Below are 22,684 nucleotides of genomic sequence, written 5' to 3'. Positions count from 1 at the left end.
ATCGGGCAGAAAGTACAGAATCTCTGCCAACCCCTGTCCCCTCCACACACATGCAGAGCCTCTCCCATAAGTGACATCCTGTTCCACGGTAGAACATTTGGTACAATCAGTGAACCTGCACCAACACATCATTATCACCCAAAGTCCATGGTTCCCTTTGTGTTGTACATTCTACAGGGTTTGAGAAATGTATAAAAATCCATCACTGTAGCACCTCTACCCTGAACATTTTCTGTGCTCTGCCCTACTCATCCTTTCCTGTAACCCAACCCCCAGAAACCATTGATATTTTTTATTGTCTCCATAGTTATGCCTTCTCCAAATGTCATACGGTTGGAATCAAATAGTATGTAGCCTTTTCAGGTTGGCTTTTTCACTTTTCATGGCTTGATAAGTACTTCTTTATACTACTTCTCATTCTTTCTGGGGGGGGATCTACAAATTCATTGCCTTAATCCTGACCGCAACTAAAACAGTCTGGGCAGATTTTATAGACACAGATGCCCAGGTACATGCTAAAGGTTGACTTAATCAGTTTGGGGGTGGGGAGGTCCAGGCATCAGTATAATGTACTACCTCCCCAAGAGATGCTCCACAAGTGCTATGACTAGAGTTGAGGACCACTGCTATAGTTAGTGCCTCTGTTCTAAACACCTCAGAGATTATGAGTGTTTCTAATAAACGAGGCTGTGACACCATCTACCCCATGCTCCATGAATAATACCTTATTTTAAAATAATCACCAAAGTTATTGTCTCATATAATCTCTAGCACTGCCATTTTTTTCTTCACCTCTGCCAGCTTGTAGCTTCATTAAAAGTGTAGATAACTTGGGGTACTCGGAGTGCTGAGTTGGTTGAGTGTCCAACTTTTTTTTTTTAAGATTTTATTTATTCATTTGACAGACAGAGATCACAAGTAGGCAGAGAGGCAGGCAGAGAGAGAGAGGAGGAAGCAGGCCCTCCGCAGAGTGGAGAGCCCGATGTGGGGCTCGATCCCATGACCCTGGGATCATGACCCAAGCTGAAGGCAGAGGCTTTAACCCCCTGAGCCACCCAGGTGCCCCCTTGAGTGTCCAACTTTTGATTTCACCTCAGGTCATGATATCAGGGTCAAGAAACTGAGCCCACATCAGGCTCTGCACTAAGTGGAGAGATTCTCTCCCCTCTGCCCCTTCCCCTGCTCTCTCTCTCAAATAAATAAATCTTTAAAAAAAAAAAAAAAGAGTGTGGGGCACCTGGGTGGTTCAGTCAGTTAAGTGTCTGCCTTCTACTCAGGTCATGATCCCAGGGTCCATGGACTGAGCCCCACATTGGGCTCCCTGCTCACTCTCCCACTCCCCCTGCCACTTAGAAACAAGAGAGCAAGGCACAGGGGAAGAACTATCATCTGGCATCTGAGGTGGGAGCCTTGACATCTACAGGGAGGTACCAAAGGCTAGATTAGAAGCTTGATACAGCAACTTCTTCTGGAACTCAGGCCCTGACAGGCAGGAAATTGTCCTCTACTGCCTTTTCAAAAGCTAGAGCATTTGAGGCCAGCCTGCATAAAACCATTCTCTACTTGGAATAGATTCTTTGCATTTCAAGGTGACTTCATGGGCTTAATAAGGTCTTCTCATTGTCTGTATCATCTGACAGGAAAATACCTGTTCCTGAGAGAAGGATTTAGTAGAAAATGAATGTTTTGAGAATTTTAAGTCTGTGTTAAAAAGCAACTAATGTCTTCACAATTCTAACTCAAAACTTTAGGACAAATGGACAAACTAAATGGACAGGTAGTTTTTATCCTAAGAGATGAATCATAAAATGCTTCCACAAGAGGTCTCTGTCTCTCTCTCCGCCTCTCCATGTCCCTCCCTCCTTTCCTCCCCCTTCTTTCCAGCATTTGTAATTACTATATATACATTTGTGAAGAAACTTAGAGTTGCATTAATCTTAACAAATTCATAGAGCAAGGACAGCAGCTTCTTTTTATAAAACTCTTCTAGATAAATCTATTTCCATGGATATTTTATATGCAATCCAAAGATGTTGCACTTTCGCTTGTTGAGAAAGTCCGTATTTTTTCAGCTTTTTGATTTAGCAGTTGGAAGTAGCAATCCACTGTCCTCATTTATGGCATATGGTAGACGCCCAATCCTTCATATGGCATGTTCGTAACTTCATGGAGAAACTGTAGTCCTGATCACGTCAATTCGCAGTTGACCTGAGTGGAAAGTCTCACAGTTTTATCACATGGCTCGGGTCCAGAATACCTACCCAGATACTGCCATGTTATATGAGAAAATCTACAAAGCCACTCATCGCAAGTGTTTACATGGAGAAATGTCTGTGAATAAGCTTCTCTGCCCAAAACTCACCTTTGGCTGAACCTCATTCTTCACATACACACTTCTAATTCACATTCATTTCTCCATCGACCTTCATCATAAAAATATTTCTAACACAACATTAAAACAATCATCACAAAAGATCTTAATTAATAGCTAAATGCCATCACCATTACAGATATGTTTTCCTGGTACCATAACATTCCTGTGTTGAATATGAGCATTCAAAATGTTACTTATGCATAGTTGTACACCAGGTTCTCTAAACTTCAGAACAAGACACAGGCGACCTTCTTTCCATCATTACCTGCAATGACCCTGAAAATGGGGGCACTTAGTGTGCCACAACTGGGGACTGCTGTGGTGTATGGGCTGGTGGTAAGTGGCTGTGTGCGCTCCCCTACCCCACCAGAACAAGGTCTCCCAAATGAGGGGTCTGGCAGAGGCAGCCTGCCAGGAGACTGGCAAGCAAGGATTTGAATTAGTTCTGGAAGATCTCAATCTACTATTTGGAAACTTCTGGACAGATAATCTCTGAGGTTTCCAGGGCTAGCTTGCTCTGACTTGAATAAAGGATGGGTCAAAACACTACTAAAGTTTACTCTTTAAAGCATGCCAACATTTACTTTATAAATTTTCTTACACAGAATAAACACACAAACATGAGTAAGAAATCCTTCAACTTGGGGCGCCTGGGTGGCTCAGTGGGTTAAGCCGCTGCCTTCGGCTCAGGTCATGATCCCAGGGTCCTGGGATCGAGCCCCGCATTGGGCTCTCTGCTCAACCAGGAGCCTGCTTCCTTCTCTCTCTCTCTGCCTGCCTCTCTGCCTGCTTGTGATCTCTCTCTGTCAAATAAATAAATAAAATCTTTAAAAAAAAAAAAAAGAAGAAAGAAAGAAATCCTTCAACTTAACAGCTCTGTTATTTAGGAAGTCATTTGTCCCCAGAATTGATAATCCTCTAGAAATATGTGAAGTAAAGGGATATATGATTTTAGAACAACTTAATCAAAGATGTTCTTCTACCTACCCCCTTGCCCCAATGGCAATGCAATATTAACTATTTTAGTTAATTAGGAAAAGATTTTGATCTAAGACAAGAGTTTGTACAGAGTGGGTACTCAGTAAATATTTATCTACTATTACTATTGTTGAGGATAATTGGGTGCTTCTTACATGGAAACACAGTTTTATATTAGGTGAAGGAAGGAAACAAAACAATGAGAAGATAAGGTCTCTGAGAATACAGGCTTATTACCAAGCATTCTTATATTCTGGGAACTGACAGAGTTCACGTGCCTTTCGGGGTGCTCTCTTGGATTCCTGGCCCCAATTCCCATGTGTGACGGGGAGGCTTCTCCACACCAATGAGCAATTCTTTGAACGTGACCACAGTGTCCTACCATTCAACTCAATTCTGACACTATCTACTCAGTCATAGCATCAGATCCCACAGGGGGAGGGATCAGTCCTGCAAGACTCCCTCAACCTACCTTCGTACCCACTTCAGACCCCGGTCATAAGTCCAGGTTTTCAACTGTGCTTCTGATGATCTGCCTATAGGTTAGAGGTTCCAATGACTGCTTCCTTTCCTGGGTTCGATTAATTTGCTGGAGAGACTCATAGAACTCAGAAACAGTTTACAGTACTTACTAGATTACTGGTTTGTGATAAAAGGATATAACTCAGGAAGAACCAGATGGAGGAGATGCACAGAGCAAAGTATGTGAGAAGGGGCAAAGCTTACACTCCTTTTCTGAGTACACCACTGTCCCCACACCTCCAGATGTTTACTGACACAGAGGTTCTCCAAACCTAGTCCCTGGGGTTTTCACAGAGGCTTCGATACATAGGCATGATTGATTAAATTACTGGCCATTAGTTATGATTCACCCTCCAGCCTCTCCCTCCTCCCTGGAGGCCAGACCTGGTGGGACTGAAAAGTTCCAACCCTCTAATCTAACTAAGATTGGTTGCCCTGGCAACTAGCCCCCAACCAGAGGTGGGGTCCAAAAGTCATCTTATGAAAATAGCAAATGACAGCTCTGTTGCTCTCCCCAGTTAGGAAATTCCAAGGGTTTTAAAAGCTCTGCCAGAAATGGGGATGATGACCAAATATATATTATTACAAATCACAATTTCACAAGCTCCTAACTTATTACCAATGAGTAAGTCAAGCACTGGGAACGAAGCCCACTGAGAAACTGGTGTGTGTGTGTGTGTGTGTGTGTGTGTGTGTGTGTGTGTGTGTGTGTTTCCAGTTTCCATGAGCTTTATATTCAAACTTTTGAACCTTCCTTGTATAATATGTAGCATTGTGCTCTTTCACATAAGAAAAGTTCTATGGAATTCATTAAGAACTCCTTCACTCCAGGAATTTTGCTTTCAGCCTGATTTTAAAGCAGAATAATGTTCTCTTTCTTTAAATGGGCGGTATTTAAATTCATTTTTGGGAGGAACACCCAAGTAGGAACTAGAAACCTACTTCAACACAAGCAATGAGTAGTGGAAGTCCTCTGCCACTTGATACTGGAGTTAAAGAGGCTCCCAGTTATTCTTTTTCAGACCTTAAGGCAGGTAAGAATCACCTAGAAATCCAGTTAAAATGCAAATACTCAGTATGCCCAAATGGGACGGTGAGTTCACATTTCTAACAAGTTCCCAAGTGATGCCCTTGCTGGTCCTAGGACCAAATTTTTGAGTAGCTTTCTTTTAGAAAAACCCTGCAAGCCTTAATTAATTGTTCTGGGTGGTGCTCAGAAATAGAGGAGGGGGGTGAAAATTAAAATAAAATTCCCAAAATGATCATATGAATGTGTAGCTCACCAGAAACAAACAAACAAACAAAAACCAAAAAACAGGGGCGCCTGGGTGGCTCAGTGGATTAAGCCTCTGCCTTCGGCTCAGGTCATGATCTCAGTGTCCTGGGATCCAGCCCCGCATCGGGCTCTTTGCTCAGCAGGGAGCCGGCTTCTCTCTCTCTCGCTGTCTGACTCTCTGCTTACTTGCGATCTCTCTCTCTGTCAAATAAATAAATAAAATCTTAAAAAAAAAAAAACAAAAAACAGGGGCACCTGGGTGGCTCAGGGGGTTAGAGTCTCTGCCTTCGGCCCAGGTCATGATCCCAGGACCTTGGGATCGAGCCTCGCATGGGGCTCTCTGCTCAGTGCAGAGCCTGCTTCTCTCTCTCTCTCTGCCTGCCTCTCTGCCTAATTGTGTTCTCTGTCAAATAAATAAATAAAATCTTTAAAAAAAAAAAAAACAAATTTTAAAAAACCCTCCTTGTTTCTAAATATACTTAAAGACAATAGGAAGATACTTCTTAGGTGGTGGCAGGGGTGGGGGGTAGGGTTTTTTTTTTTAAGATTTTATTTATTTGACAGAGAGAGATCACAAGTAGGCAGAGAGGCAAGCAGAGAGAGAGAGAGAGAGAGAGGAGGAAGCAGGCTCCCTGCTGAGCAGAGACCCGGATGCTGGACTCGATCCCAGAACCCGGAGATCATGACCTGAGCTGAAGGCAGAGCCTTAACCCACTGAGCCACCCAGGTGTCCCGGGGAGGGGGGGGGCGGGGAGCTGTAGTTTATTAACTGTCTTTACTATTAGAGCCTATGGCTATTCTAAAATAATCAGATCTTGCAATATATTCACAATTCTTATTTCAAATTTGTTCTCGTTTTTCCTAAGGAGCTTCACTACTTTCAGCTTAAATCCTAAAAATGGTAATCAGAAGGGAGGAATTTTTTTTAGCATTAGATATTTATCCTCTAAATAAAAGCAGGGGGCGGGGGGGGGGCACCTGCAGGTTCACAAAGGGGGGGAGGGGGAACAGGCTATTAATAGAGGTCAATTCCAGTTAGCTCCGCCTAACTAACCAGCCCACGAGCTCTTCTGAACCTCCATTCCTCATCTGTAAAACGAGAGCCTTAGAAAGAGGACCACATCCACGCAGACCTCTGACACCCTTTGATTCTTCAATTAAGGGGACGCCTGGGTGGCTCAGTTGGTTAAGCAGCTGCCTTCGGCTCAGGTCATGATCCCAGTGCCCTAGGATCGAGTCCCACATCGGGCTCCTTGCTCCGCAGGGAGCCTGCTTCTCCCTCTGACTGCCTGCCACTCTGTCTGCCTGTGCTCGCTCTCGCTCTCTCTCTCTCTGACAAATAAATAAATAAATAAAATCTTAAAAAAAAAAAAAGATTAAGAATCGTCACCAATGGCAAACATTTAACAACTTAATCTGCGCGAATTATCTTGTCCTTGAAGATACCTTTCCTGCAGACTTGCATCTGCCTGTGCTACAGGAGATGCACTGTCCTGAACAGCCCGAGCCTCTGTTCATTCTTCAGTGTCGACCGCCCCCTGCAGGCGCTCCCCGGGACGGACTCTTCTCGTGGTCAGGGCTCATCTCCCTGGAAACAGACTTGCTTTCCTTCATTTAGACTATTGGGCACAGGAAAGATTAGGAGAGAGCATAAGTGCCTTTTTCATTAGAAGAAAGACAAAGGCCAATTAATAAGGACCCAAAGAAGAGGAAGGGCACTCAGGGTTAGAAGAGGGAAGGAAATGAGGCCAGTCTGAGCTGTCCAGGCAGCAGCCTCTGAAAGAGGAGCTTTGTTTATTTTGTCTAATCCCCTAGCTCCCTCCTTCCTGTTTCATAGACGTTGCTTATCAGAATCTTGGGATTTTTCACAGCAGAATATGTATATTCTATTATATTGCTACCATAATACATTTTGACCAGAAAAGCTTTCATCCCTTTTTATGTGTTAATAACTGAATGTTCAGTGCTTCTCTATGGAAAAGTTAAACCATCCCCAATAGGGAGAATATTATCTTTCCATTCCCTTTCCTTCAAAGCATAAGAAATTACTACGATTTACCACAGTGCAAAGGTTAAAAAAAAAAAAAAGTGGTAGAAGTCATCTTTTCAACATCTAAGCATGTATCCGGAAAAGCTACTGACTGCCAACAGTCCTAATTATTACTTTGTACCTAATTGATTTAATCAGAGCACCTGTGGTCATTTGAATACTATTTGCATCTGGCAATAATGGATTGGTAGGGCATGTTTCCACTTTGCTCACAAGTGCTTTAAAATATGTGTCTGCCTTATATCCTGGACGATTGTACTTTCTGCTCAGAATTCTGTGAAGTTAATGATTCTTCCCATTTCCTGGAAAACCTTTTTTCCTTTTTGCTTGGATGAATGAGTAGTTACTTTATCTAGATCTAAGTTTCAGAAGTGGTGCATTTCTACATCCAAGGCTGACGTAACACATAACTAATGAATGTACATTCATGTGTGTTGCATGGCACATCAGTGTTGTGGTTTTTTTATTTTTTTTTTAAGATTTTATTTATTTATTTGACAGAGATCACAAGTAGGCAGAGATACAGGCAGAGAGAGAGAATGGAGGAAGCAGGCTTCCTGCTGAGCAGAGAGCCTGATGCGGGGCTCGATCCCAGGGTCCTGAGCCGAAGGCAGAGGCTTTAACCCACTAAGCCACCCAGGCGCCCCCAATGTTGTGTTTTAAATGCCTTTTCCTATGGTCACCTCCAGGCTTTTTATGCCTTAACTAAAGCATCAGGGTGGCTGGCTGTATAAAACTGTAGTAGCCAGTGATGGGCTGGAAAGGCATGGGGCAATATTCAGAAGAGTCTAGCTATTACAAACTACCTGAGCCTCCCAGAGCAGCAGAAAACAACCCCTGCATTCAGGGGTGCCTCAGTGGCTCAGTCAGTTAAGTGCCTGCCTTCAGCTTGGGTGTCCTGGGATTAAGTCCGGATCTGGCTTCCTGCTCAGCGGGGTACCTGCTTCTCCCTCTCCCTCTCCCTCTTCCCCTGCTTCTGCACTCGCTCTCGCTCTCTCTCTCTCGCTCGCTCTCTCTGTGTCAAATAAATGAATAAAATCTTTTTCTAAAAATGTTGCATTCAGAGAATAACATGAGTCCCACCACCTCCCTTGGCTCTTGCCTGCCTTCCTTCCTCTCCAGTGACGACAGCGCTGACCCCGTAGGGCAGGGAAATGGAATATACCAGAGCTTCAAACACAGTGATAGCTACCCATGTTCTTGAGCCATGAGTGCATTCTTAAAGTGTGCTTTTTTTTTTTTTCCCTCAGTGCCACAAACAGCTGCTGGTTTATTGTGGCAGAAGTTCTAAAATTTGGAGGTTAAACTGGCTCTGCTTACTCTTAGGTATAAACTCAATTCCAAACATCTAACTTCAGACTAGGTGAGGGACCATATTGATTAGGTTTGTTTTTTTTTAACCCAGTTTCTTTCTAATCCATTCACTGTCTGGGATGGAATTATTTATTAAAGTTTCATTTTGATATAATTGTAGATTCACATGTAATTGTAAAAATAATACAGAGAGATCTCATGTATCTTTTACCCAGTCTCCCCCACATTGGTAATATCTTACAAAACTATAGTATAATGTCACAAGCAAGATACTGATACAGCCAAGATACAAAAGCTTTCCATCACCACAAATAGCCTCATGTTGCCTTTTTATAGCTACCTTACTTCCCTCCCACCCCCACTTCTTTCTTTACCCCCAGCAACCACTAATCTCTTCTCCATCACGATGAATTTATCATTCCAAGAACATTCTATAAGCAGAATCATATAGCATGTAACCTTTTGAAAATTACTTATTTTCACTTAGCGTAATTCTCCAGAGATCCTCGCAGACTGTTGCTGAGTAGAGTTCCATGGCATAGATGCACCACAGTTTAATCTTTTACCCATTGACACACAACTGGATGGTTTCCAGCTAGAGACTATGATGAACAAAGCTGCTGTAACATTCCTATATAGGCTTTCTGGGTGAACACAGGCTTAGTTTCTCAAAGATAAATTCCCAGGAATACAGTTCCTGGGTCATAGGTAGTTGTGGTTTCATTTTGTAAGAAACAGCCACACTTTCTAGAGTGGCTGCACCGTTTTACATTCTTACCAGCAATGTATGAGGGATTCTGGTTCTCTAAATCCCATCAACATTTGCTGTCGTTATATTTTTAATTTAGCCATTCTGAGAGGTATGTAGAACTAGCTCGTTGTGGATTTTATTTGCGTTCCCTAATGGTTAATGATGTTCATCGTCCTTTCGTGTGCTTATTTGTAAAATGTCTTTTCAGGCCTTTTGCCTGTTTTCTAATTAGACTTTTTTTCTGTTGGATTTCAAGAGTACTCTGTTTATAGCAGCTATGAGTCCTTCATCAGATATGTGATATTTAAAATCTTCTCGTACCTAACTTATCTTTTCATCTTCTTCATAGAGTCAAAGAGCCAACGCTTTTAATTTTGATAACATCCAATTTATAAAGTTTTCCCCTTACGCATTATTCTGTTAGTGTCAAATCTAAGAACACCTTGCCCAGCTTAGAATCCAAAGATTTTCTCTGTTTTTTCCATGTTTTTTATTTAAGACTATGATCCATTTTGACTTACTTTTTAATAAGGCATGAGACTTAGTCTAACATTTTATTTTTGTTTGGGGTTCACCTATAAAGGTCCAGTTACTCCAGCTCCATTTGGAAAAGGCTATCTTTCCTCCATTAAATTGCTCTTGCAATTGCGATAATCACTTGGGCATATATGTGTGGGTTTATTTCTAGACTCCCCACTTTGTGCCATTGATCTACATGTCTATCCCCCAACCAGTACCAAACAGTCTTGATTACTGAAGCTATACAGAAAGTCTTTAAATTGAGTAACATGAAAATATATAAATAAGTAGATAGATAGATACTGAAAAGAGTGAATCCTACCTTATTCCTCAAAATTATTTTAGGGGCACCTGCTTAGGCATGGGGCAATATTCAGAAGAAGAGTCTAGCTATTATAAACTACCTCAGTCAGTTAAGCATCTAACTCTTCACTTCAGCTCAGGTCATGATCTCTGGGTTGTGGAACTGAGCCCCATGTCGGGCTTGGTGCTCAACACAGACTCTGCTTGACCCTCTCCCTGCCCCTCTCTCACCCCCACTTCACCCCACGTGTGCGAACACTTTCTCTCTACAAATAAAATCTTTAAAAATACCATTTTAGCTATTCTAGTTCCTCTAACTTTCCCTGTACATTTTTAAATAATCTTGTCTATATCTAAAAACATGGAATTTTGATAGGAAATGCATTAAATCTACATGTCAATTTGGAGAGAATTTACATTTTTACTATGAGCATCTCTACTGATCTAATCTTCTTTGATTTTTTTTAAAGTTTCTTTTTTTGTTTTTAAGATATTTTATTTATTTATTTGACAGACAGAGATCTCAAGTACATAGAGAGGCAGGCAGAGAGATAGGTAAACAGCTTTCCACTAAGCAGAAAGCCTGATGTGGGGCTCCATCCCAGCATCCTGGGATCATGACCTGAGCTGAAGGCAGAGGCTTTAACCCACTGAGCCACCCAGGCGCCCCTTCTTTGATTTTTTTTTAATCTTCTTTCATTGGAATTGCGTAGTTTTTAGTAACACAAGTCTTGATGCTTGGTTAGACTTATACCTAAGCATTGAATTTTTTTAAACAGTTGTAAATGGTATTATATTTCTAATTTTGGTGTCCATGTGCTCATTCTAGTATTTTAAAATACAATTATTTTTATATGTTGATCTTATTTTCTGTTACTTGGCTGAATTTACTTCTTAGTTCAGGATTCTTTTTATTTTATTATTTATTTATTTATTTTTAGATTCCTTGGGATTTTCTATATTGGCAATTATGTCAACTGCAAATAAGAACAGTTTTATTTCTTCCTTTCCAATTTGCATGCTTTTAATTTCCTTACTACACTGACTAGAACTTCCAGCACTATGCTAAATAAGAGGGAGATTGAACATCCTTCCCTTGTTCATAATCTTAGAAGAAAAAATTCAGTCTCTTGCTATTAAATATAATCTTAGCTGTACACATTGTGTATTATTTCAATTCTTTTAAATTGGTTGAGGCTTCACTTTATGGCCCAGAATATGGTCTTTCTTTACATATTTTCCATGGGTACTTGGAAAGAATGTGTATTCTGCTGTTCTTGGGTAGAATGCTCTTTAAGTTTGAGAATGCTCTTTAAGTTTAAGCTCTTTAAATGCTCTTTGATTCTACTGGTTGATACAGTTTGGAGCTCTTCTAGATCCTCCTTTATTTTCTGTCTAGTTGCTCTAACAATTGTGGAGAAGTGGTTGTTGAAGTCTGCAACTGTAATTATGGATTTTCTATCTCTTCCCATTCTATAAGTTTTTGCTTCATTTGTTTTGAGATATTTAAGACTGCTTTGTGTTCTTAATGGATTGGATCTTTAGTTATTATGTAATGTCCTCTCTGGGTATTTTTCTTTACCAATAACCTTTAGTAATAAAATTTCTTTATCTGATGTTAATAGAACCACTTCTGTTTTCCATTGTCTATTTACACAATAAAATTTTTTCTATCCTTTTATTTTCAACTTATTTACATCATTATACTTGAAGTGAGTTTCTGGGAGACAGTTAATAGCTGGGTCATGTTTTTAAATCCAGTCTGCAAATCTCTGTCTTTTAATTAATGCATTGAGACTACATATTTAATGACTATCATCTTAGGGTTTAAGTCTCCCTAGATTTTTTTGTTTTCTGTTTGTTCTGTTTTTTGTTTCTCTGGGTTTTTTTCCTGCTTTCTTATGGGAAACTTGAATATTTTTTGGAATTTTATTTGGATTTATCTGTAGTGTTTTTGAATATGTCTTTTTGATATAGCTTTTTTAATGGTAGACTTAGGAATTACAGTTTATCACAATTTAATGGTATCATTTTAGTGGTTTGAATAAAATATAGAAATAAAGAAAGATAAATACCATATAATTTCACTCATATGTGGAATTTAAGAAACAAAAAGAGGAAAGTATTGGGGTGAGGGTGGGAACTAAAAAGAGAAAGGGAAACAAACCGGAGACTCGATCACAGAGAACAAACTGAGGGTTCATAGAGGAAGATGGGCGGGGGGGGGGGGGGGGCGAGAGGTGTGATAGGGATTAAGAAGGCACTTGTCATGATGAGTACTGGGTATTGTATATAAGTGAAAAATCACTGAATTCTACTCCTGAAACCAAAATTGCACCATATGTTAACTAATTAGAATTTAAATAAAAATTTGAAAAGAAAAAATAAAATAAGTATTCTGTCTTAGACTCATAAATACAGAGAACGAACTGGTGGTGGCAGAGGGGCAGAGATGGGGTAAGGGGGTGGGCAAAATGGAAGTGAAGTGGATTAAGAGGAACAAATCTCCAGTTATGAAATAAATAAGCCATGGGGATGAGAAGTAAAGCATAGGAAATATAGTCATTAATATTGTAATAACACTGTACGGTAGCAAATGGTAACTATACTTATTGTGGTCAGCACTGTGTAATGTATATAACTGCTGAATCACTTATGTGAAACACCTGAGACTAACACAAGATTGTCAACATTTTGGTTCTGGGTTGGGCTTACGTCGTTGGCCATATTTTTATGTAGACCAAAACCAGGTAACTGCCACACATAAGAAAACCTGGAAAGCCAGGAAAACTTAGTTTCAATCTGAAGGAACTCAGATCTAATTGTAGAACCACAACTGGTAATATTTTAGGGACCATAGAAAAAGTACCAGGAAAAAAATACTATCTCAATTTTCAAAAAAGAAGATTCCAAAAGTTACAAATAGTTAATCTAATGTGAGTCCTTGGAAACATTCCAGAAAGAATTTTTAAACAGATGGTTTGTGATGATTTAGAAAATAAGAACTACCAAGATTTACTATCAAGGCATATATAAGACTACTTATAGCTCCCTCTTTGAAATGCTTGAGACAGACACATCAGAGGAATGATTGCATTTAGAATAGTACTTGAAACAGTAGATCACTATAGGCTTGCATGAAAGAATAAAAGTCAGAAAAAAAATAAAAATACACAAACATCAGAGAAATGTGGGCTGAGTGGTAGGGAAATGTGTGAAATAACCTTAGAGCAAAAACTATATTATTGATGAATTGAGTCATCTTGGAAGATCACTGATTCACCCAATCCCAGGCAATAACTTGACAAGTACCTGGGTGAGCAAATAGGTGGCATCATTATGGGGAAGGTACGAGAAGATTAAGACTATAGAAGTTTTACAGTTCTAGCCTTTGTTTCGGAGTTTACAAACTTGTCAGCCTCTGCTTCCTTATTTGTAAAATAGAGGTGATAAGGCTTCACAATTACTATAATAATATAGAATATTGCTGTAATAGGTAAGATATTGTAGGTAAAGCCCTTATATGCATAGGACCTTGTAATACTCACTGATTTGGGGTACTGCTAGGTTTGCTTCTGTTATCTCATATGCTGGTGACACCTAACTGGCAAGAACAGGATTAATCTTTGATTTCAATTTATTTTTTATTTTTTTTTAAGATTTTATTTATTTCTTTGACAGACAGAGATCACAAGTAGGCAGAGAGGCAGGCTCCGCGGAGCAGAGAGCCCAATGGAGGGCTCAATTCCAGGACCTGAGCAGACGCTTTAACCCACCAAGCCACCCAGGTGCCCTGTCAACTTATTTTTTAAAAGAGTTCATTTATTTACTTGAGAGAGAGAGAGAACACAAGCAGGGGCAGTAGGAAGGGAAGAAGCACCTTCCCACTGAGCAGGGAGCCTATTGCAGGGCTCCATCCTAGGCCCCTAGGATCATGACCTGAGCCACCCAGCCACCCCCTTTGATTTCATTTTAATACAAACTAAAGTGTCAAAAATTGGAATGACTTAACATCAATTGACATGAAGATCTAAACATTGTCCAAAGGGAGCTTACCAGAAATTAGGAGTGTGCTTAGAGGCCAAACAATCCAGAGCTCTCTCAGGCGGTATCATAGAAGGATTTTCTATAAAATAAATGATTATAGCCATTCTGTATTCTGCACTTGTCAGCCCACATTTGGAAGTTTGAGTTTGGTTCTGGGTGTTTTGCTGTCAAAGAGAAACTAACAAATCGGACCACCTTTAGAGATAAGTCATCAAGGTAATGGACAGCCTGAAGTCTTGACATAAGAGGACAAGATAAAGGGGGCATGTCAGCTGGAGAAGAGAAGGCTTAGCGGGGATGGACAACTGTATTCAAAACAACTGAGGACTATTACATGGAAGAGATGTCTTCTTTGTGACCTTTTGGCATGCCGGTAGTGAGTGTAGACACAGAGCGTTTGACAAAGGAGATTAGAAGAAAACCAACATTATAAGAATTATTTAACAGTCTGTCTTTGGTTGCTTTTTGCTCTTCCCAAAGTGAAGTCAGACTATGAAGCCCTTTGTGAAAAATCTATCAAAACTCTTTTACACGGGTTTTAACTGCTCCAATTTGTCAATGTCAACTTACATCTATGGAAGTAGATCTGCTCTGCCCTGACACTTTTTAAATTGAAGGAAACACTGTAGGTCAGCTCAAAGCAGCATTTAGGTCACTATCCCCCACCTCCCCTCCTAAGCATCACCACCATGGGCTTTCCACTAACAAGTACAGTTAAACTATCATCACAGCTTTCTTAGTGATGACATTATGTCTTTCCTTACTGGTTCATAAATGGACACTATTGGCAACAGCCTTTCTGCAATCTCTAAGTGCTTATGGAATTACTTTTTTGGATGTCTTAATTATTTCAATGCAGTTTGTTCTCATAATACTGTATCAAGGGGCACGTGAGTGGCTCAGTGGGTTAAGCCTTCGGCTCAGGTCATGATCTCAGGGTCCTGGGATCGAGCCCCACATCGGGCTCTCTGCTCAGCAGGAAGCCTGCTTCCCCCTTTCTCTCTCTGCCTGCTGCTCTGCCTACTTGTGATCTCTGTCTGTCAAATAAATAAATAAAATCTTTTAAAAAAATAATAATAATACTGTATCAAGTTTTAATTATATCACTGTTTTGTAAATACTAGAGCAGTAAAATTATACTCACATTTTTACTGTACTTTCCACCAAATAACAGAAGTATCCTTTTTCCCTTTTCAACTACAGCAATAATAGTCCCTGAAATACTACTCTTATTATTTAGTGTGCTTAAAACTAACCCTGAATGATCAATAGTATACCTTTCCAGAGGGAGGCAGTAAGTGACAGTTTCTTTTTATTATGTTGATGCCCAAATTTGTTGGGAGTTTAATTGCCAAGAAATGAAATAGGGAAGATTAAGTACTTCTGATAAAGAGAGATTTTTTAACTTCTGCCTCTATTCCCCCAAGAACCAGAAGCAGAAACTCAAACAGATATCTGTACACCCGTGTTCACAGCTACTTTATCACACTAGCAAAAAGTGGAAGGAACCCAAGTGTCTGTGAGTAGATGAGGGAATCAACAAAACGTAATCTAGACATACAGTGGAAACTTATTCAGCCTTAAAGGAAGTTAGTTCTGCCGCATGCTGCATTATGGATGAACCGTGAAGACATTATACTAAGTGAAACAAGCTGGGCAAATACTATATAATTTCACTTGTATAAGATCGACCTACAGTAGCCAAACTCCGAGATACATAAAGTAGAATGGTGGTTGCCAGCGGCTGAGGCGTAAGACCACTTAAGATCTACTCTCAGACAAATACCATATGATCTCCCTTACATGGAGACTCTAAACAAACAAAAACTGAGCTTATAAATACAGAGAACAGGTTGGTGGTTGACAAAGGCAATGGCTGGGGGTAGGAGAAATGGATGAAGGGCGTCCAAAGGTACAAGCTTCCAGTTTATAAAATGAAGAAGTCCTGTGGATGTAATGTACAGCATGGAGACCACAGGTAACAATACTATATATTTGAAAGTGTTGGTATCTGGGTGGCTCAGTTGGTTAAGCGTCTGCCTTTGGCTCAGGTCAAGATACCAGGGTCCTGGAATTGAGCCCCACATTGGGCTCCCTGCTCAGTGGGGAGCCTGCTTCTCCGTCTGTCTGCCCTTCCCTGTGCTTGTTCTGTCTCTCTGTCAAATACATAAATAAAATCTTAAAAAAAAAAAAATATGTTGAGGGGCGCCTGGGTGGCTCAGTGGGTTAAAGCCTCTGCTTTCAGCTCAGGTCATGATCCCAGGGTCCTGGCATTGAGCCCCGCCTTGGGTTCTCTGCTCAGCGGGGAGACTGCTTCCTCCTCTCTCTCTCTCTGCCTGCTGCTCTGCCTACTTGTGATCTCTGTCAAATAAATAAATAAAATCTTTTTTAAAAAAAAAAGTATTGAGAGTGAATCTTAGAAGTTCTCATCACAAGAAAAAATCATGTGGTGCTAGATACTAACTAGATTTATTGGGGTGATCATTTAGCAATACTCACAGTGAATCATTATGTCATATATCTGAAACGAGTATGTCAATCTTCTATCTCAATTTTTTTTTTAAAGATCTACTCTCTTTGCACATTTCAAGCACACTGCACCCCAGGATTAGCTATGATCACTATGCCGCCCATCACATCCCTAGGGTTTAATTCATCTGATTAAGTTATACTTTCAGTACTCTATCACAAAGTTAATCATTTTCACTTCAAGGACACTGGTTTAAAACTTTGCAGTCTGAGTATTATTGCATTTTCTCTTCTTTGGCAACCTTACTGATTCTGGGCCAAGCTTGTATACATGGCCGCCCCATGACTAACGTAAGGGTGTCCTATCTTTTGTGTGCATATTTAAGATTTTTGTTTATTTGAGAAAGAGAGAGCACAAGCAGGGTGAGCAGCAGAGGGAGAGAGAGAAGCAGACTCCTGAGCAAGGAGCCCGATGCAGGACTTGATCCCAGGGCCCTGGGATCGTGACCTGAGCCACAGACGCTTAACTAACCCAGGTGCCCCTCTCTGCATGCACTTAAAGGACATGACAATGAGTGGGACTCAACCAGGCCAAAATCTCAGTTCTGATAAGCCACAATACATGAACTGGGCCTATTTAGGAAGAAAAGTAGAAAAAGATACATGTCATTGTGAATAGGCCAACATGGAAAAATAATTAATCTAAAATGAAAACTAATATTTCTGAATATGCACATGCCCTTTCTTCTTGGCAAATCACCTTTCTTTTGAGGTGAAATGAAGTAACCAATACACTATTTCCTGCCATTTCTTTGGTGTTTCTACACCAGCAGCACATATCTATACTGGGCATTTTATACTGAGAGCTGTGGGCTCCACTAAGCAGACAAGATAAGAATTCATTTCCTTATGTTTAGTGTATGGTTAAAGTATGTGTTGTTTTATCAGAAATGACTCACCAAAGCAGAACTATTCAATCCTTTCTGAGTGATTTTTCACTTAGAAATTTGGGAATTATGCCTAATTTCATAACAAGTGACCAGGCTGAATGATTGTTGCAATGATGCCTCATTTCCCCATCTCAGCCGGTAGACACTCATTTTTCAAAGCACTGGACTTTCGCTTCTTCTTTTGAATATACACCATTTATGAAACAGTCACCACCCGCATTGCTGCCCCCATAACTATTTGGCACAGTATCATCATTTATGTTGGCAATATCATCGCCCGGGGTCATGTTACAAAAGAGCCAAAGAAACACATTTGTCATCTAATTCTCAAGATCTAAGGGGAAGTGAACTTTAGCTCATAAATGTTTCCAGCTAAGCCTTTTTTTTTTCTTTTTTTAAATTTTATTTATTTATTTGACAGAGATCGCAAGTAGTCAGAGAGGCAGGGCGAGACAGAGAGGGGAAGCAGGCTCCCTGCCGAGCAGAGAGCCCAATGCGGGACTGGATCCCAGGACCCTGAGATCATGACCTGAGCTGAAGGCAGAGGCTTTAACCCACTGAGCCCCCCAGGTACCCCTAAGTCTCTCTTTTCTTAAAAGAGATCTTTTTTTTTTTTTTTTTTTTTAAGATTTTGTTTGACAGAAAGAGAGAGACATCGAGAGAGGGGGAGTGGGCGAGGGAGAAGGAGGCTTCCCAATGAGCAGGGAGCCCAACGTGGGGCTCAATCCCAGGCCCCTGGGATCATGACCTGAGCCAAAGGCAGACACTTAACCACTGAGCCACCCAGGTACCCCCTTAAAAGAAATCTTAGGGGGGAAATGAATTCTTCAGTTGGTTGGTTGGTTGGTTGGTTGGTTATTTGGTTGGTTGGGATTGGTGCCATGAGTGTTTCTAAAGTAACCCCTTGTGAATTATCATAATAGCACATAACACATGGCAAATATTTACCTGAGTTGGCAGAACAAATAGCCCATGTTTGATAGCTACTTGTAGGATCCATAGAGAACAGTTTCCCTTTTACAATAATGATGTAGGAGGTTAACTTTCATGGTTAAATTCTAGATTTGTTTTAATTTAGTTCCTTTTGTAGCTGCTCATCAAATTCCCAGGTTTTGGTATTACTGAGTCTAACTTTTTTGACTATTGTGTTTAAGTAATCCCATACAAACCTCAAGAATGAGTGCACTCTTACACACTGCAAAGAGGACATTTGGATTTTGGAGATTATCTTTGCCATCTGCAGACGTGGACCTGGGTGTGCCTGGATCTGATGTGCAAATGGTGTTTACATTTATCAACATTTCTCTAATTTACTGAATCTCTGTCCATTTTTTTAGTTATTTGCATTATTCTTTAATTTGCTAAGTCCACTTTAAATGTTATAGGGGTGAACTCTCTTCATTATCTCGCGTGATATTGCAAATATGTTTCCTACCCAGTGACTATTATTCTTAACTTTGCTTATACTGCCTTTTTTGAACAAAAGTTTTAAATTTTTATGTAGTACTATTCTTAAGTAGATTCTTATCCATCTTTTTTTTAATGGCTTTTAATTTCAACATCCTGTTTCTTTTTTCTTTTTTTTTAAGATTTCACTTATTTATTTGACAGAGAGATCACAAGTGGGCAGAGAGGCAGGCAGAGAAAGAGGAGGAAGCAGGCTCCCTGACAGCAGAGAGCCCGATGTGGGGCTCAATCGCAGGATCCCGAGATCACGACCTGAGTTGAAGGCTTAACCCACTGAGCCACCCAGGCGCCCCAACATTCTGTTTCTAAAAATCTTTTTCCACCACTTTCTTTTCATTTCTTAGGCTTACTTTATTGTCTTCCATAAGGTCTTATAGTTTATTTCCATAAAATCCTGATAATTTTAAAAAGTTTTTAGGTATAGACATTAAGATTATACGGGGCGCCTAGTTGGCTTAGAGCACGCGACTCTTGATCTCGGGGTTGTACGTTTGAGGCCCAAAATGCATGTAAAAATTACTTAAAAATGAAAACTTAAAAAAAAAAATTCAGGGATGCCTGGGTGGCTCAGTTGGTTGAGCATCTGCCTTCGGCTAAGCCATGATCCCCAGGGTCCTGGGATTGAGCCCCACACTAGGGCTTTTGATTTTTAATCTTTTAATAATATGGATAGTAGGAATCCTTTTTTTTTCCCCATGTGGACTCACAGCTCATCTAACACCATTACTAAGTAATTTATCTCTTCCCTGCTTATTTAAATTGCCACCTTTGCAAGACAGTAAGTTTAGATAGACACTCGGTTCTGTTTCTGGAGTCCTTACTTTTTTTTTTTTAACTTTTTTTTTTTTTTAAGATTTTACTTATTTATTTGACAGAGAGAGATTACAAGTAGACAGAGAGGCAGGCAGAGAGAGAGAGGGAGAGAGGGAAGCAGGCTCCCTGTTGAGCAGAGAGCCCGATGCAGGACTCGATCCCAGGACCCTGAGATCATGACCTGAGCCGAAGGCAGCGGCTTAACCCACTGAGCCACCCAGGTGCCCCTGGAGTCCTTACTTTATTACACAGATTTGTCTATTCCTTCGCTATACCACGCTGTTTTCCTCTTTGTCATTATAAAGTATATTTGAGATCTGATAGGATATTTATCTCCTTTTTAATTTATTTTTATTTTCTGGCTGGTTTTAGACCCCCTCCTCTTACTCATCTTCCATGTTTAATCTTCACATGGGCTCTTAAACCCATCTGCTGAAGTTCAGCAGCTACTTAACTCAGTCCTATCACTAGTTCTTTAAATTATCACCATATTGCAACCCCTTCCCTGGCGTTCCTTCTCTCACTGTGCCGATCACAGTCTACTCTCTGAACGCCTTCCGTTAGGAAATCTGATTATTTTGAGGCCTCATATAATTTTTAAAACAGCTTTATGGATCTATAATGTACATAGCAAACAATTTACTCATTGTTTTTTTTTTTTTTGTTTTTTTTTTTAAGATTTTTATTTATTTATTTGACAGACAGAAATCACAAGTAGGCAGAGAGGCAGGCAGAGAGAGAGGGGGAAGCAGGCTCCCCGCTGAGCAGAGAGCCCGATGTGGGGCTCGATCCCAGGACCCTGAGATCATGACCTGAGCCGAAGGCAGAGGCCTAAACCACTGAGCCACCCAGGCGCCCCCAATTTACTCATTGTTTTACACATTGACCATGTGCGATGCAATGGTCTCTAGCATATTCAGATTTGTGCAACCGCCACCACAATCCATTTTAGATTGTTTTTTGCCACCCCAAAGAAAAAGATCATACCTTTTAGATATCAACCCCCAGCCTTGCCATCTTCCTCCTCCTCCTAGACATCCCAGTCTAGGCAGCCACTAATCTACCTTCTGTATTTAGAAATTTTTTATTCTGGAACTTTATATAAGTAGAATCATATAATCCATAACTGGCCTCTTCTACTTACCATGATGTTTACAAAATTCATCCATGTCGTCGCATATATCAGTACTAAACACTTCCTCACGGCCAACTAATATTCCCCCGTATGGATATATCACATTTTACCCATTCCTCAGCTGACAGACATTTGGGTTGCCCTACCTTTTGGCTCTTATGAATAATGCTGCTATGAACCTCAAAGAAACTTAAGATGAACTTGTTACACTCAAAAAAAAAAAAAAAAAAAGACGAGAATTTTTATTACAATGGCATTAGATTTGTAGCTTAATTTAGGAAAATTTTAATTTTTTCTTACAATATTACTTCCACCAAGGAAAATTATCTTCCTTTACATATATTTAGGCCCATGGGGTACCTGGGTGGCTCAGTCCATTAAGCAGCTGCCTTCAACTAAGGTCATGATTCCAGAGTCCTGAGATCCAGCCCTGCATCGGGCTCCCTGTTGAGCAGGAAGCCTGCTTTTCCTCTCCCTCTCCCTTTCCCACTCCCCCTGCTTGTGTTCCCTCTCTCACTGTGTCCTTCTCTAATAAATATATAAAATCTTTAAAAAAAAAATTTACATCTATTTAGGCCTTGTTTATTGCCTTCCACAAAGCTTTATAGTTTTCTTCATAAAATCCTGTTGCATTTTTTTATGATTTGTACTTATTTTATAACATTTACCATTTTAAATAGGATTTTTTTAAATTAAAATTTCTATTTGGTGGTGGCAGTATATAGAAAAGCTATTAATTTTTGTATTTTTTAACCCTGTATCTAGCTATCCTGTGGATCTCTCTTATGCATTCCGATAGCGTCTCAGTTTTTTTTTTTTTTAAGATTTTATTTATTTACTTGACGGACAGAGATCACAAGTAGGCAGAGAGGCAGGCAGAGAGAGGAAGGGAAGCAGGCTCCCTAAAGAGCAGAGAGCCTGATGCGGGACTTGGTCCCAGTACCCTGAGATCATGACCTGAGCCGAAGGCAGAGGCTTAACTCACTGAGCCACCCAGGTGCCCCACTTCTTAGTTTTTTTATCTTCTAGATATATAATGTGAATACATGAAACTTATCTCTTACTTCAGAATATTTATATTCCCTGTATCCTTTTATTTTCTAATTCATTGGTTTTGATCTCCAGAATGACAAATAATAGCAATAATACTGGGCATACATCTTTCTTATCAGCTTTAACTTTTGCTGGAAGCAACATTTCAGCAAAAATAAAAGAAATTTACCAATGAAAGAAAACTCACCCTGAATCCCATGTGAAAGCAAGCTTGAAAAATTACTGAAAATAAATTGGTTATATATCTATAGAAAGGCAGAAACGTGGGCACCTCGTGGCTCAGTCAGTTAAGCAACCGCCTTTGGCTAAGGTCATGATCCCAGGGTCCTGGGATCAAGCCCCACATTGGGCTGCCTACTTAGCAGGGAGTCTGTTTGTCCCCTGCCCCTGCTCATGCTCTCACTTTCTCTCTCTCTCTCTCTCTCTCTCTCTCTCTCTCTCTTTCAAATACATAAATAAATAAATAAATAAAATCTTAAAAAAAAAAAAAAAAGAGAGAGAGAGAGAGAGAGACAAAGACAGGAAAGATATACACCAGACTGCTACACAGGTAGTTCTTTTAAGGGTGTAGAATTCTGTGGCAGAAACAGGGGTGGAGAGAGAGACCCACTTTCTGCTTTATGCACTCCTGTGTAGCTTGGCAATGAGCCTTTCCTACTTTTA

General features: G+C 40.2%; 1 protein-coding gene and 1 long non-coding RNA gene across 11 annotated transcripts in view; one reads left to right on the top strand and one right to left on the bottom strand.

Moving 5' to 3' along the window:
• DLGAP1 (DLG associated protein 1) overlaps positions 1-22,684 on the top strand; it is an 876,459-nt gene that overhangs the window by 664,061 nt on the left and 189,714 nt on the right. The gene's annotated exons all lie outside the window — the stretch shown is intronic.
• Positions 1-22,684, bottom strand: part of LOC116572480 — a 333,614-nt gene that overhangs the window by 245,767 nt on the left and 65,163 nt on the right. The gene's annotated exons all lie outside the window — the stretch shown is intronic.

Source organism: Mustela erminea, chromosome 13 (genome assembly GCF_009829155.1).
Source record: "Mustela erminea isolate mMusErm1 chromosome 13, mMusErm1.Pri, whole genome shotgun sequence".
Classification (NCBI taxonomy): Eukaryota; Metazoa; Chordata; class Mammalia; order Carnivora; family Mustelidae; genus Mustela; species Mustela erminea.
Note: the sequence above shows the minus strand (reverse complement) of the source record. Positions and strands in the feature narration are given on the sequence as shown.